The sequence below is a fragment of the Camelus bactrianus genome, chromosome 10 (assembly GCF_048773025.1).
Source record: "Camelus bactrianus isolate YW-2024 breed Bactrian camel chromosome 10, ASM4877302v1, whole genome shotgun sequence".
Classification (NCBI taxonomy): domain Eukaryota; kingdom Metazoa; phylum Chordata; class Mammalia; order Artiodactyla; family Camelidae; genus Camelus; species Camelus bactrianus.
The window spans coordinates 50,545,028-50,557,942 of NC_133548.1; the positions used below are offsets into that span (position 1 = coordinate 50,545,028).

General features: G+C 51.4%; 1 protein-coding gene and 1 long non-coding RNA gene across 2 annotated transcripts in view; one reads left to right on the top strand and one right to left on the bottom strand.

Annotated features, from left to right (window-relative positions):
• Nucleotides 1–364: 364 nt before the first annotated feature.
• LOC141578896 (uncharacterized) lies at nt 365–8,293 on the bottom strand. Its single transcript, XR_012509754.1, has 4 exons — nt 6,397–8,293; nt 3,467–3,517; nt 2,962–3,019; nt 365–2,369 (listed from the first exon to the last, which is right to left on the bottom strand). It is a non-coding gene; the product is annotated as an uncharacterized LOC141578896 (long non-coding RNA).
• The window catches only part of TSKU (tsukushi, small leucine rich proteoglycan), a 33,663-nt gene continuing 25,653 nt past the window's right edge, over nt 4,906–12,915 (top strand). Inside the window, exon 1 of the mRNA XM_074372702.1 lies at nt 4,906–4,927. The gene's annotated coding sequence lies outside the window, so the exon portion shown is untranslated. The remainder of the gene's footprint in view (nt 4,928–12,915) is intronic.

Sequence of the window (12,915 nt, forward strand, 5' to 3'; positions counted from 1 at the left end):
ATCTTAAGAATAATTGGTCAAGGGGGGAGGATATAGCTCAGTGGTAGAGTGTGGTGGCCTCATGTGGGCTGGCAGTGGGGACCCAGGGAAGAACCCAACAGCCTTGGTACACCCCCCAGTCTATCTTACTGAATTATCATTACCTGTTTCGCCCCTAGTCTCCCCACCAGCCTGAACCCAGGTGAGGCTGGACCCCGGTAAGGGCAGGACCCAGGTGGCACAGGGCACATGGAAGGGCCTCCTTAAATAGTTGTTCAATGTTAAATGAATGGGTAAATAAATGAATGACTAGCCATGATCCCCAGGAACAAGATGCTCTCAGCTCCACTGGGAGCCCATTTCTCTGGAGGGAACAGGGTGGAGGTAGTGAACAGCTGGCCCCCTCAATCTCCTGCTACCGGGCAGGCCCTATCCATTGGAGAGGCCACTAGCCTTCCTGCATAAGCCTGGGCTCCAAACCAGGTGCTGGGAGATCCCTGGGTCTGGAAATTCCCTCGTGCCTGACACTGGGCTTTCCTGTTCCACCCCACCTCCCGCACTGGCCTGGACAGTCTCAGCACCATTTCTTGGAAAGAAGACATTGGCTCATGAACACAAGTTATGGAATTCACACAGGAAGTGGCCATATAAGCAAGGGGGACGGACCCTGACTGAAGAGCCAAGAACTCCAGGTTCTGACTCCCACTCCAGTAAACGCAGGCATGGGCTGCAGGGTCGGACGGACCTGGGTTCGACTCCAGCTCTACTGCTTAGGTGTTGTCAGATTTCCGGCAAGTCACTCACCTTGCTGAGCCCTGCCTTCTCTTTTTAAGAAGGGATTATAGTGAGGATTATATGAGGAGCCGGTAGGACTGACATGCAAAGATTCTAACTTACTGGTTGGTAAAGAGCTGTGCTGCTCAGAGTCTCCTGGGTGCTCTTCCCACCCAGCACATCACCCCTTCCCCCACAATCCAGCAACTAAAGAGTTAACATCTCACCCAGTAGAAGATCTCCAGGGCCCTGGTGACCCTTCCGATTGGTTGGTGTCCATATTAAACTAAAGAGTGTGAGCAAATGCTTTGTAAACTGCCAGGTACTGGTTAATCCCCAGATGTCTTATGGGCAAGGCATGTTCTCCACTCCCAAACTGAACTGAGCCCTATTAACTCCATCTGAGAAATTGGCTCCACCTCTACCCAGATGCTCTAGGTGGCTTCCATCCCCAGTCCCTCAACATTCCTCTGCTAAGTTGGCACAACCTCCTCACTGGGCTCTGGGCTCCAGTCTCTCCCTCCATTTCATTCCCACACTGGGCAGAGCCACTTCTGAAAGCAGGGGTCTCTCTTTGACCCCTCAATGAGATGTCCACCGTCACTGACATCCCTCAGTGATGGCTGTCACAGGTTGGGTTCCTGGGGAAGGAGATTCTGAGATGACTATTTGCTGGCAGGAGGTTTATTGGGGTTTGAGCTCAAGATCAGAACCTGAGGAAACAACTGAAGCGGAACTGGGCAGAGGAACAAGTTAGGCGGTTATGTAGGCCCCGAGAAGGCCTCAGCCCAGCTCTCCAGGAGCTCTGGAGCTGGCATGATTTTTCACAATTGCACAGCTGGTGGTCATTATACCCTTATACGGACCAGTCATTGGAGGCAGGCTGGTCCCAGGAGGGGGACTGACATTAGATGAGGAAGGTCTCCTCGGCCCAAGGCAATGGGGGGAAGGGAGTCTCAGCGGGGAGCTGCCAGCCATCAGAGCGGGGCATGGTCCAGTCTGTGAGGGGAGGCACAGGTTTCTGGGGAGTGCACCACAGAGCTCACTGCAAAAGTGCCTTGGGTCCAGTAGATCTCAGGAATGTTCGTTGTCTGATGAAAAGAATCAACTTTCCATTGCCTTTAAGGCAAATTTTGAATGTCTGCTCGGTACCCGAGGCTCTTCATGATCTGTTCCTAACACCCTCTCCACTCAGCACTCTGCTCTCACCCCTCCCCACGCGCTCCCAACTTTCTAACCATATTCTAACCTTCCTGCAGTCTCCCAAGCTCAGCATGCTATTTCACACCTCTCTGCTTTTGCACATGTTATTTCATCTGCCTGGAATGCCTTTAAAGGGAAAACGAAACCCTTTTCTCTTCTTCCAGCCCATTCCTACTCCTCCATCAAGACTTTGGCTAAATTCTGCCTCCCCTGGGAAACCTTCTGCTACTTCCTCCAAACCTTGTGCTCCCACCATGCCCAGGGTGCAGACACTGGGTGCCAATCTGCATGAGATCTTCATCCAGGCTCAGATCCACAGCGCCTGGTGCCATGAGGGCCCTGGATTACTCAGGATGCACTTGTGGAAGCAGAGTAGGAGAGTCTCAGGGAATGGCAGCCAGCAAGTGCAAAGCCTGGAACAAAGAAATGTACCAGCCTGCTGGGAGAGGGCCCTGCAGGGTCTTATCCTGCCCACATAACCGTTGTTGTCATTCTTCTCCACTCACTGCCATCATCACCATCATCATCGTTGTCATCAAGGTCACGCTGTTGAGTACTTACAATATACCAGGCTGTGTGCCAAATGTTTTACAGACACACTTCCCTTTAATCCTTATTTTATCCTCACTATTAATAATCCCCAGTAGTAGGTACTATTATTATCACTACTTTACAGATATGGAAACTGAAGTTCAGGAAGTTAAGGGTTCGGCCCAAGGTCACACAGCTGGTTAATGGCCCGTCTGACCCAAGGACTTAATTCATCTCACCAGCAGGCAACTGACGGCACTGATCTCATCCCTCCCTGCCCCTCCCGACCAATCACTGTCTGCAGAAACTCCTCTCCTAAATGAGAGGACATCTCACTAAGATGATGCAGGGTGGGCCCAGCTGCAACCCCAAGAGGCTTGGGAGGGGTCTTGGGAGAGGCTGGGAGAGCACATGCAGAATCACATCGGCCCTTCTAGATCAGACCAAGACGGCATTTGATTTGGCTACACTTACAAGTGGTGCTTGGAGGGCTTGTCCCCTCCTCCAGTCTGTGAAGAGCGCATCTGAAGCCCTGAAAGGAAAGAGCCCCATCCAAGGTCACACTGCATGTCAGGGGCCAGCCCAGGATACAGCCTGGACTCGGGGCCCCCAGACCAGGGCTCTACCCGTTGCCAGGCCACTGCAGCAAAGACCACCTTTGAGGGGATATTTGAGGGCTCAGGGAAGAGCGCCTCCTCACCCGCACAAAGACGTTCCTCCCAAGGCTGCTGGTGATGCCTGGAATTCCTCCACAGCGATGAGCCTCCTGACTCTCCACTCAGGTCCAAAGCCTCCACCCAAGCTGGGAACCTCCCGCCCCACTCCCTCGCCTTAGGAAATGCACAAGTGTCTGGTTCTCATGAAGCTCTGGGAGGGAGCAGACCCCAAACCCGATCCTGACAGGGACAGATGAACAAATGAGAGGCAGCATAACTTAGCAAGAGGCTTTTAGTTTTAATCAGGCTCCAAGCGTACTGACCATGTGAACTTTGGGAAGATATCTGGTTGTTCTGGGCCTCAGTTTCCTCATCTGCAAAATGGGAATAAGCGTTATTATCTGGCAGCATTGTTGTGGGGATTCAATGAGATAGATATTAAGGATATTTGATGAGGCAACAAGGCCTAGTATCCAGGAGACAAAGGTGGCTGGATTATTATTGAATCTGGGGTCGGGCAGAGCTAGTGGGTTTGTCTACTTCTCTCCAGTCCTTGCTGGGCAACATAGAAGTTTCTCGGCCTAGCACCTGAGACACGCACCCTGCCTTTTCACTTCTCATTCACTCACGCTTTAGTATACCAGCATTCTCTTTCACACCCTAAGCTTTTACTGAAATTACATGTCTGTTTACGACACTGACCCCCTAAAGGACCATGATCTTCTCTGGTTCCTCCATGTCCCTGGAATCCAGCACAAGGCCTGGCCAGGGCTCCCAATGCCTAGGGGCTCTTAAATTACAAGGAGTTCTGTAGCCTCTGAAGACAAGCTTGGCTCCAGGGGTTGGGTGAGGCAGGAAGGAAGATGGAGTGTGAGGATGGCCCTTCTGCTAGAAATCTCCAAAGGTAGAAGGAAGCTGCAGAAGATGTGGTGGACTCCCCTGGAAGCATTCGAGCAGACCTGGGTGGGTATTTGGCAGTGATGTGATCACCAAGAACCAGCTGATCCAGAAGACCTACGAGCCTGGAGAGAATGTCTGAGTAGGAAAGCTGCTCCAAGGCCCTCAAGTCCAACCCCCTCAGCAACCCGATGGGGAGACTGAGGCCTCAAAAACGGGAAAGACTTCCCCAAAGTGAGTCAATGCCAAATCCAGGACTAGAAGCAGGTAGGTCTCCAGGCTCTGCAGAAAGAGGACAGGCCTGTTCTATTTGTCTTACAAAACAGGAGACCAAGGTCCAAAAAAGAGGCAGAAACTTGAGGTCACCAAGAGAGTCTGTGACAGACCATTTCTCTGGCTTCAGGGCTACCCCACGGATGCCTGGGCCCTGAGGTTGCTGACTGGAGGAGGAGGAGCCAGAAGCCTGATCCCCACCCCAGCCAGACTGGTATGAGTCACACTTCCTCAGGCCGCTGGGTAGCGTCTTCTGACTGGAAAAGCCACCACACTCTCCCCTGACACTGTTCCATCTGCCAAAACACCAAAACTCTGGGAGGAGAGGCCTACAAGGCCCTTTACCCACCCACCGAGAGTCTGAGGAGGAAACTGGGCTCAGAAAGGGGAGTGGCTGCTCCAAGACCTCACAGCCACCCCGGCCTGGCCAGCGGGCCTTGACCCCAAGCCCATTCTCTCTTGGGAGAGAGACAGACTTTGGCTCAGAGGGGAGAATGCAGTAGCCTGGACACATCCAGCGGTGCAGAGGGAACAGCCACGGCCACTTGGCAAACAGTGGCAGCCTCTCCGTGGGGGAGCAGCCTTTGAGAACTGGGAGAAGAAACAGCTCAGAGGTACACATCCCTCAGCGGGGCTCCCTCAGACCCACGCTGTTCCCTCAGCCGCCCCCTCCCCGCCCCCAGCACCCATCATCCTAGTTGCTGCGCTTGGCCCTGCCCTGTCTCCACAGCATCACATGCCTCTAACTCAGTGTGATCTCTCTTGCTGCCGTGCCTTTGCATGTGCTGTTCCCTGCCTGGAATGCTGTCCCCTCCTTGTCCCTCTAACTCATACCCATCTTTTCTCCTTCAGCTGAGGCTTCTCTAAGAGGCTTCCCAGGCCCCCTCATGTGGCCCTTCCTGCTCCCCGAAGCAGATCAGGGGCCACCCACTCTAGATTCCCCAAGCCCAGGTGCCTCCTTCCCTCTGTCACAGTGCAGGTCACACCATGGTCACTGTCTGTATCTGCCTCCCACAACAGGCTGGAAGCCTCTAGAAAACAGGAGTGGGCTCTGACTTAAGCAACATCCACAAGTGCAGCAAAGAGCTGACCACAGAGGATGGACTCATTCATTCATTCCACAGATGATGACAGGACACTATGTGCCAGGCACTGTTCTAGGTTCAGGGGCAGAGCAGGGAACAACACAGATAAAATTCCTGCTGCATGACACTCATTCTGTGGGGGTTGGAGAGGGGGAAGGGGGGCAAGTGATAGTGAAGGTCTAATAGTCCAAATCAATTCGGATGGTGTCAGGTCCTTTGAAGAAAGTCAAAATGTTTTTTGAACTGCAGATAGAGAGACAGGGGCTTCAGACAGGTACAGCAGGCTAGGGGGAGGTAAATTCCAGGCTTATCCACCTATAGGTCCTTCCACTACATTCCTCTCAAGGGCTGGCAGGTGGTGGGGGCAGGCAGCATGTAGGAAGGAGGACTTGGGGCCCCCTGGAAGTGCCAGACGTCTCTCCCACCCACAGACACGCTTCCTGGCTCTCCAGGAATTTGATTCAGCGACAGTTACTGAGCAGTTAGCTATGAAAAAGTCACAATAGCTGCCATTTATTGGGGGCCTAGAGAGTTCCAGGGGCAGAGCTGGCTGCCCTCTCTCACGGAGGCTCTCAACAGCCTGCTGGGGTTGGGTATTTTTCAGGGTCACACAGCTTGTCCCTGGCCCAGCTGGGATCTGAGCCCAGGTCTGGTGACTCCTGGGTCCATGTGCTTCCCACACACCCCACAGACCCCCAAAGCCTTGAAGGGAAAGCAAGTGGTCCCAGCGGTGAAAGGAACCAGAACCTGAGTCTGGATTCCGAGGTCCTAATCCCAGCTCAGATTTGCTGTGTTGGGAGGAACCCCTTTACTCCTCTGTGTCTCAGTTTGCTTCGTGTCTAGAGGAGCCCATTCTCCAAGCCCACCTGGAGGGGTTGCTGTGAAGGTCAGATGAGATACAGTGTGTAAAGATTTGGAGAAATACCACAGACACAACAGTAGCCCCTCCACCCCTGAGACCCCCACCAGGCCACCCTCCCTGCCCCTCCAACCCTGACCTGGTGTCGGGGCCTAAGCCGAGCTGGCCAACCACACACGGCAGGTCTGCTGCTGAGCCTGAGCGGAGGCAGGAGGCTCTGTGAACTTTGAGCACCTCACAGCCTGGCAGGCAGAAGGCCAGTGTCAAGGCCAGGGCTGAGGCTGAGAACAGGACTGCTAGTCTGGGGCAAGGTGAGGTCCAGGGCCAGGGTCAGGTGTCCTGCAGGTTCATGCTGAAGCAGGATGACTCAGTAACCTCCCCACTCCCCTCCACCCAGAGCCAGAGGCCGGGCCCGGGCATGGAGGGGAGGCACAGCTAGCATTTGCTAAGGGCCTACTGTGTGCTGGTGCTTTCTCAGGCATTATCTCATTTAATCCACTAGTGAAGCACAGAGAAGTTAAGTAACTAGCTCAATGTTGCATGAGGAGTGTATTCATTTGCTCCAGCTGCTATAACAAAGTGCACAGACTGGCTGGCTTACACAACAGAAATTTATTTTCTCACGGTTCTACAGGCTAGAGGTCTGAGGTCAAGGTGTTGGCAGGGCAGGTTCTTCTGAGACTTCTTGGCTCGTAGGAGATCATCTTCATGTTCACGTGGCGCCCTCCCTCCACGTGAGTCTGTGTCCAACTTTCCTCTTCTTATAAGGGCACCAGTCATATTGGAATTGGATCTGCCCTAATGACCTCATTTTAATTTAATTACCCCTCTAAGGACTGTATCTCCAAGTACAATCACATTCTGAGGTACTAGTGGTTAGGACTTGAACACATGGGTTTAGGGCAAATTCAATTCAGCCCATAACAATGAGTAAGTGGCAGAGCCAGACTGAATTTGGGTCTCTCTGGCTAAAATCTACCCTTCTTCTATGGTATCACATGACACTTCTTCCTCTCCCCTGAATCCAAGGCTGATTTCTCATCAGCCAGCCACCAGGGCAGCTAGCATGTTCCAAGCATCCACTGCATACCAGGTGTTTTGTCCCCTGTGAGGTGGGCACCTTGAAGAACTGAAACTCAGACAAGGGAAGTGACCAGAGGGTACACAGGGAGTCCATAGCTGAGGCAAGACATGAACACACATGTCTGACCCGCCCCACCCCACTTGCCACACTGCTGCCCCTCCTGGGGTAATATTCACACTACTTGACCACAGTATGACCACACAGCATGGCCAAATGGATGCTGGCACTCCTGTCAGGGTGAAGGGCTACCGGGCACTAACCACTGAATTGCTGGAGTACCCGGCAGAAGAGGGAGCCCTAGAGGAAGTTCAGGGAAATGTCTATTTATGAACCAAAAGAGACGTGTATCCATCTTTGTACACCCATTGAAGCAGTCCCGATGCATACAGTCTGAATAGCAGCCCCACTTTCTACCATCAGTCATTCTTTTGGGGGTTAGGACCATCACTAAAAGCCAGAGTGGAAAACTGCCAGAAACTCCTCCTAACCTGGAAGGTGCTTGACAAGAAAGCGTTTCTTTCCTTTGAAAATAAAAGCCATGGCTAAGGAATTATAACTCAGAAATAAAGGTCCAGGCTTGGATGGAGCCAGAGAAATCACACTATCCAAGCCCCTTAGTGTACAGATGGGAGACTGATGCCAGGGACAAAGATCTGCCTGGTTTGCACAGGGAGCTGGGCCGGAGCCAGGGCTTGCACGCTCCCTGACCACATCTGCCCAAGTTCCCTGACCCCACCGGAATCCGCTTTCCATGCTCACCCACTGCTCACACAATGAGGGCTTGTAAGTTCAACAGCCTCTTGGTCTGCTGATTTCCCCTGGAGATAAGAAGCCCAGAACAGGACACCAGAGTCCCTGGGGTGTCCCAGCCGGCCCTTACCCAGGCTGGGCTGAATAAGCCAGGCAGCCATCCCTGGAGGAGATGCCTCATCCACCTGCCCATCCAGGACCAGGCCAGCTGACCATGCTGTTGACCACGGGGCCTGGATGGGCCCCTATCCATGAGTGAGAGGGCAGGGGCCTCGTGGTGTCATTGGAACTCCCTCCACCCTGAACCCCCAAGTAAGTGAATCCATTCAGAACACAGACTCTGAAACCAGACAGCCTGGATTCAAGTCTTGGCTTCACCACTTGGTAAGTCCATGAATCAAGCAAGTTATTTAACTTCCCTATGCTTCAGCTTCCCTTTCTGTACCATCGGAATGATAACAGTAGTGCCTTCCTCAAAGAGTTGTGAGGATTAAATGAGTTAAGACAAAAACTGTATCTTGCCCATTGTAAGCTTCAGCCAAGTTGTTAACTTTAAGTTTTATTGACTGGAGTCACCATCACAGATGACAACAGCACAAAAACTAACTTCAAGTTCCAGCTCTGCCTCTTTCTCACTGTGGGCAACCTTTCTGATCCCCAACCCCCAGGGTCACCACGACCATCAAAGGTAACCATGGCATGAACCCTGGGAAACAGTCCACAAATGTTGAATTCCTGTGACTATCACCAGAAATTAAAATGAAAGCAGGTTGACAGACAAGTATCCTTTTTTTCTTTTCAGTACTGGGCCTGCCCTTCAGCTCCAAATAGTAGGACTTAGCACTGGCTGGGGTGGGAGGGCAGCCCTCGCCCCCACCCCCGCCACAGACGGTTCACTGACCCCGGCTGCTTACCATGAGCTGAAGCATCCTCCCTTATATAATCATTCCCCAGATGTTTGTTCGGGAAGCACAGAGTTGGTGGCTGATGAACTTTATTCACCCATCTGGGAGGGCACCTGAGTTCAGTCACGCACTGGCCCTGGGCACATACCCTTGGGTCACAGCGCCCTGCGTGCTGCCCTGCTCTTTCACCCTTTCCTCCTCTCCCTCCCCGCCCTCCCTCCTCCTTCATCTCGGTCTCTGCTTCCTGCCTCCCTCCACTCAGCTCACCCTACCTCCCTCCCACTCAGGCCCTGGTTTTGAGGACAGACCTTGACCTCCCAGCTCCTAGGCCTTTCACTAGAGGCACTCAGGATTTCAATCTTTGGAGTTAAGAAGAGAGGTTATTAAGAATAGTGGAGACAGCAGAGCAGAGGTTTGGAGGATGGAAAGCACTGATGTGTCTGGGGACCTGTCACCTGGTGCAGGTGACCATCGGCTATGTATATGGATGGGAAAGGAGGCTGCATGGGGGCTCCCCTTGTGATCCCTCAAGAACACTGAGATGCTGACACCAGCAGAGCTATGGGGCAAACCCCTAATGGTTGGTGTGCTGCCGCCTGGGACCAGAGCCCACTCATAGGGTCCGAGGTGACCCAGCACAAGGACCTCTCAGCAGGTGAGCTGGAGCCAACTCACCAGCTCTGGTTGAAGTTCTGGGAGGTGTGAGCTTGGAGGGGCCTGGCTGAGCCCTCCAGGTCTCTCAGGTCCAGCAGCCGCAGCCGGGGTTTAAATCTCCTCCCAGCCCCTCAAAAGCCATCCAACCACTGCCTCTTTCTGAGCCTATGTTTCCTCGATTCTAAAATCAGACTAATTTCTCACTTTTTGTTGGGACATTCACAGAGGTGATGCCAGTAGTCATACCTGGAGCACAGCAGGAGCTTCAGAAACAGTAGTCCCCTCCCTTGCCAGCTAATCCATTACCCTCTGCTCTCAGCTCTGAGGGCAGGTGAACTGAGCACCCCTATTGTTCAACAAGGCTTTACTGTCCACCTCCTAAAATGTTTATTGTGAGGGATTATCGTTACTATTATTGATCATAATAAACACTTACTGAGTAATTACTGTGTAAATACGTGGCCCACTTTACATAAGTGACTTCATTGAATCCTTTCTACTACCTTAGAAGGTCATCATTTCCTTTACTTTACAAAAAAGGAAATGGAGTCTTTAAAGGAGCCCAGAGGAAGAGGCAGAGCTAAAATTCAGCCCCAGGTCTGTGTGTCTAAGAGTTGAGCACCTTCCTGTTTTCTCTGGTTGTTCCCAGCATATTTTGTGGCCCATCATTTTCCTGGCAGCCTCCCTGCTTGGTCCAGTTTCCAGGGCATGAAGTAGTGAGTGCGTAGGGAGGCAGCATGGTGGAGCCGAAATAGCCCAGGCCTCAGAATCAGAGAATCAGGTTGCAGTCCTGGCTCTTCCACCCTTGAGCTGAGTGGCTTTGAGCAAGTTGTTGTACCCCTCTGAGCCGCAATTGCCTCATCTAAACAACAGAGATCAGAGGAAGTAATGTGTGCACTCAACGCAGATTCTGACCTAAATGCCTCTTTCCTTCTCATTTCACACACGGGTATGAGAATCACTTCGCACACATGACCTTGCCATGGTCATAGAAGGAATAATTAACCAGAACTCTCTGCTTAGCTGTTGGACCCAGAATGTAACCATCTGGCACCAGCTGATGAATGAACCCTGTTCACCACCATTTTCAGAAACCCCAAGCATCATTCCTGATGTTCTAGACCAAAGCAAATGCCTCCAGATAGTCTAGAACCAGGGAGATTGGGAATTCAAGGAGACTATTCAGAGTCCAAGGGAGTGGATTCTATCTGTGGCTCTGCCCCAGCATGCTGTGTGATCCTGGACAAGAATCTACCCTCTCTGAGCCTCAGTTTCCCTACCTATAACATCCAGGCTTTGAAGGCAGTTCGGCCTTTCCTGATTGTAGAGAATCCCTCCTGAAGGGTGCTTGTCCCCTCCCCCAGGCCCTAGCCCTGAGCACCGATGCACGTCAGGCCAGGGCAGAGGCCCTGTCCTTTGGCCACCAGGAAAATAAGCCCCAGAGCACAGGAAATTTAAGTAAAATAACCCAACCAGATCTCCCAGGGAGAAACCGAGACAGTTGTTTGGTTATAAGGAGACTCCCTCAAGTCAGAGGGAGCAAGATGTGCACGTTCACAGTCAGAGTCCATGGTCTCATCACTGACAAGCCCCAGACTGGATGGGAAGGGCCTCTTATCAGTGCTTTATTAAAAATCAACCAGAAAGTCAGAGAAAGGGTTTCATCAACTTGCTTGAACTGAATAGTCTCTGGTCCCACAAATCTACATCATCTAAATCCAATCACTGTATTTCCATGATTCTTATGTCTGATGACTCTGAATGTAACAGTCTCTGTTCCAAACATCTGGTTCCTGTCCCTAACACCGTGGTGGTTCTGTTATGCTTCCAACATTCATGAAGTCTAAAAGCCCATTCTCCTACACATTCTCATTAAGTGCCTATGATGTGCTATGACGGTTCTGAGTTTGATATCAGGGACACAGCAGCCAGCATGGCAGAGTCCCTGGATTCACAGAGCTTACAGTCCAGAGGCAGAGAGTACAAGCGTGAGCCCGTTCTGACAGTGTGGGGAGGACCGTGATGGAAGAGGCAGGGGGGGTTGCAGAAGCCCTGGGCAGAGCACAGACCCACATGTAGTGGGTCAGAAAAGACCTCCTGAAGAGCTGCCAGCTAAGCTGCACCTGGAGGCAGAGGTGGACGTTAACCAGAGTTCTAGTTCACAAGAACATCAGGGGCAAAGTCTGGGATAGGGGTGGGGGCACCTTGTCCAAGGAATGGAAGGTAGTTGCTTATGTCTGGAATGCAGAAATTCAGGCGAGAAGTGAGGCAGGAGAGTTAGGCTGGGGTCAGGTTACACAAGGTCACAGTAAACAATTACAACTTCATCCTAGAAGTAATGGCCATGGGAAGATTTTAAATCGGGAGAGAACAGATTAGTATTGCATTTTAAAGAAACCCTTGGACTGCTCCGAAGAGCTTGGTCTAGAGGTGATGATATGCAGGTGGGGAGACCTTGGGTCTTTCCATGGTCTAGGCAAGAAATACCATCACTTGGACCAGGATCAGGTGATGCAAACAGAGAGAAGAGACAGATTTGAGAAGCTTGGGGATGAACCAACCATGGGGGTGAGGAAGGGAGAGGAGGAGACTTGGAGGAGTCCCAGCTGTGACACACGGTGAGGGTTGGTCAGCCAGTATGAGCAGCTTAGCAGTAGGAAGGGGCAGCTTATGGTTTTCTAGAAGGTAGAAAGGTGGGAGGTGGGAAAGTGAAAACAAGACTATCACATCCAGACTATCATTTAAGAAGTTTAACTGATGCAAGGCGAGGAATTCAGTAAATGCTCAGTGAATATTTCGAAGTGAATGTATCAGAGAAATGACTAGGGAGGGAGCGTGCCATGACTGCAGGCTGCAGGAAGTATTCCTTTGTTCTTTTGGCTTGTTTTATCTGAACATGGGAGATACTAAAATAGAGGTTCTCTAATTTCCCATTGTAACTGGTTAGTGGGATGTGAAATCAATGTTCAGGGTTGTGACCACCATTGTTACTCTTAGTGGAATAGGATAGGAGAGAAAATAAAATATCATAGTGTACCACCACAGGAAGTATTGTTTTGTCAAACTCTGCTTTCAGCTGTATGTATATATATCTGTGTCCCTGGTCATGTGATAATATGCATTTGTTACTATGGGCTGTTGTAACAAGCAGAGAGACAGAGAAAGAAAGAAGGAATGAGAGAGAGAAAAAAAAGAAAAAGAAAGAAAGCAACAAAGAAAGAAAGGGAGAGAAAAGAAATCTGAAAACCTCTTGATAGAATTTGTT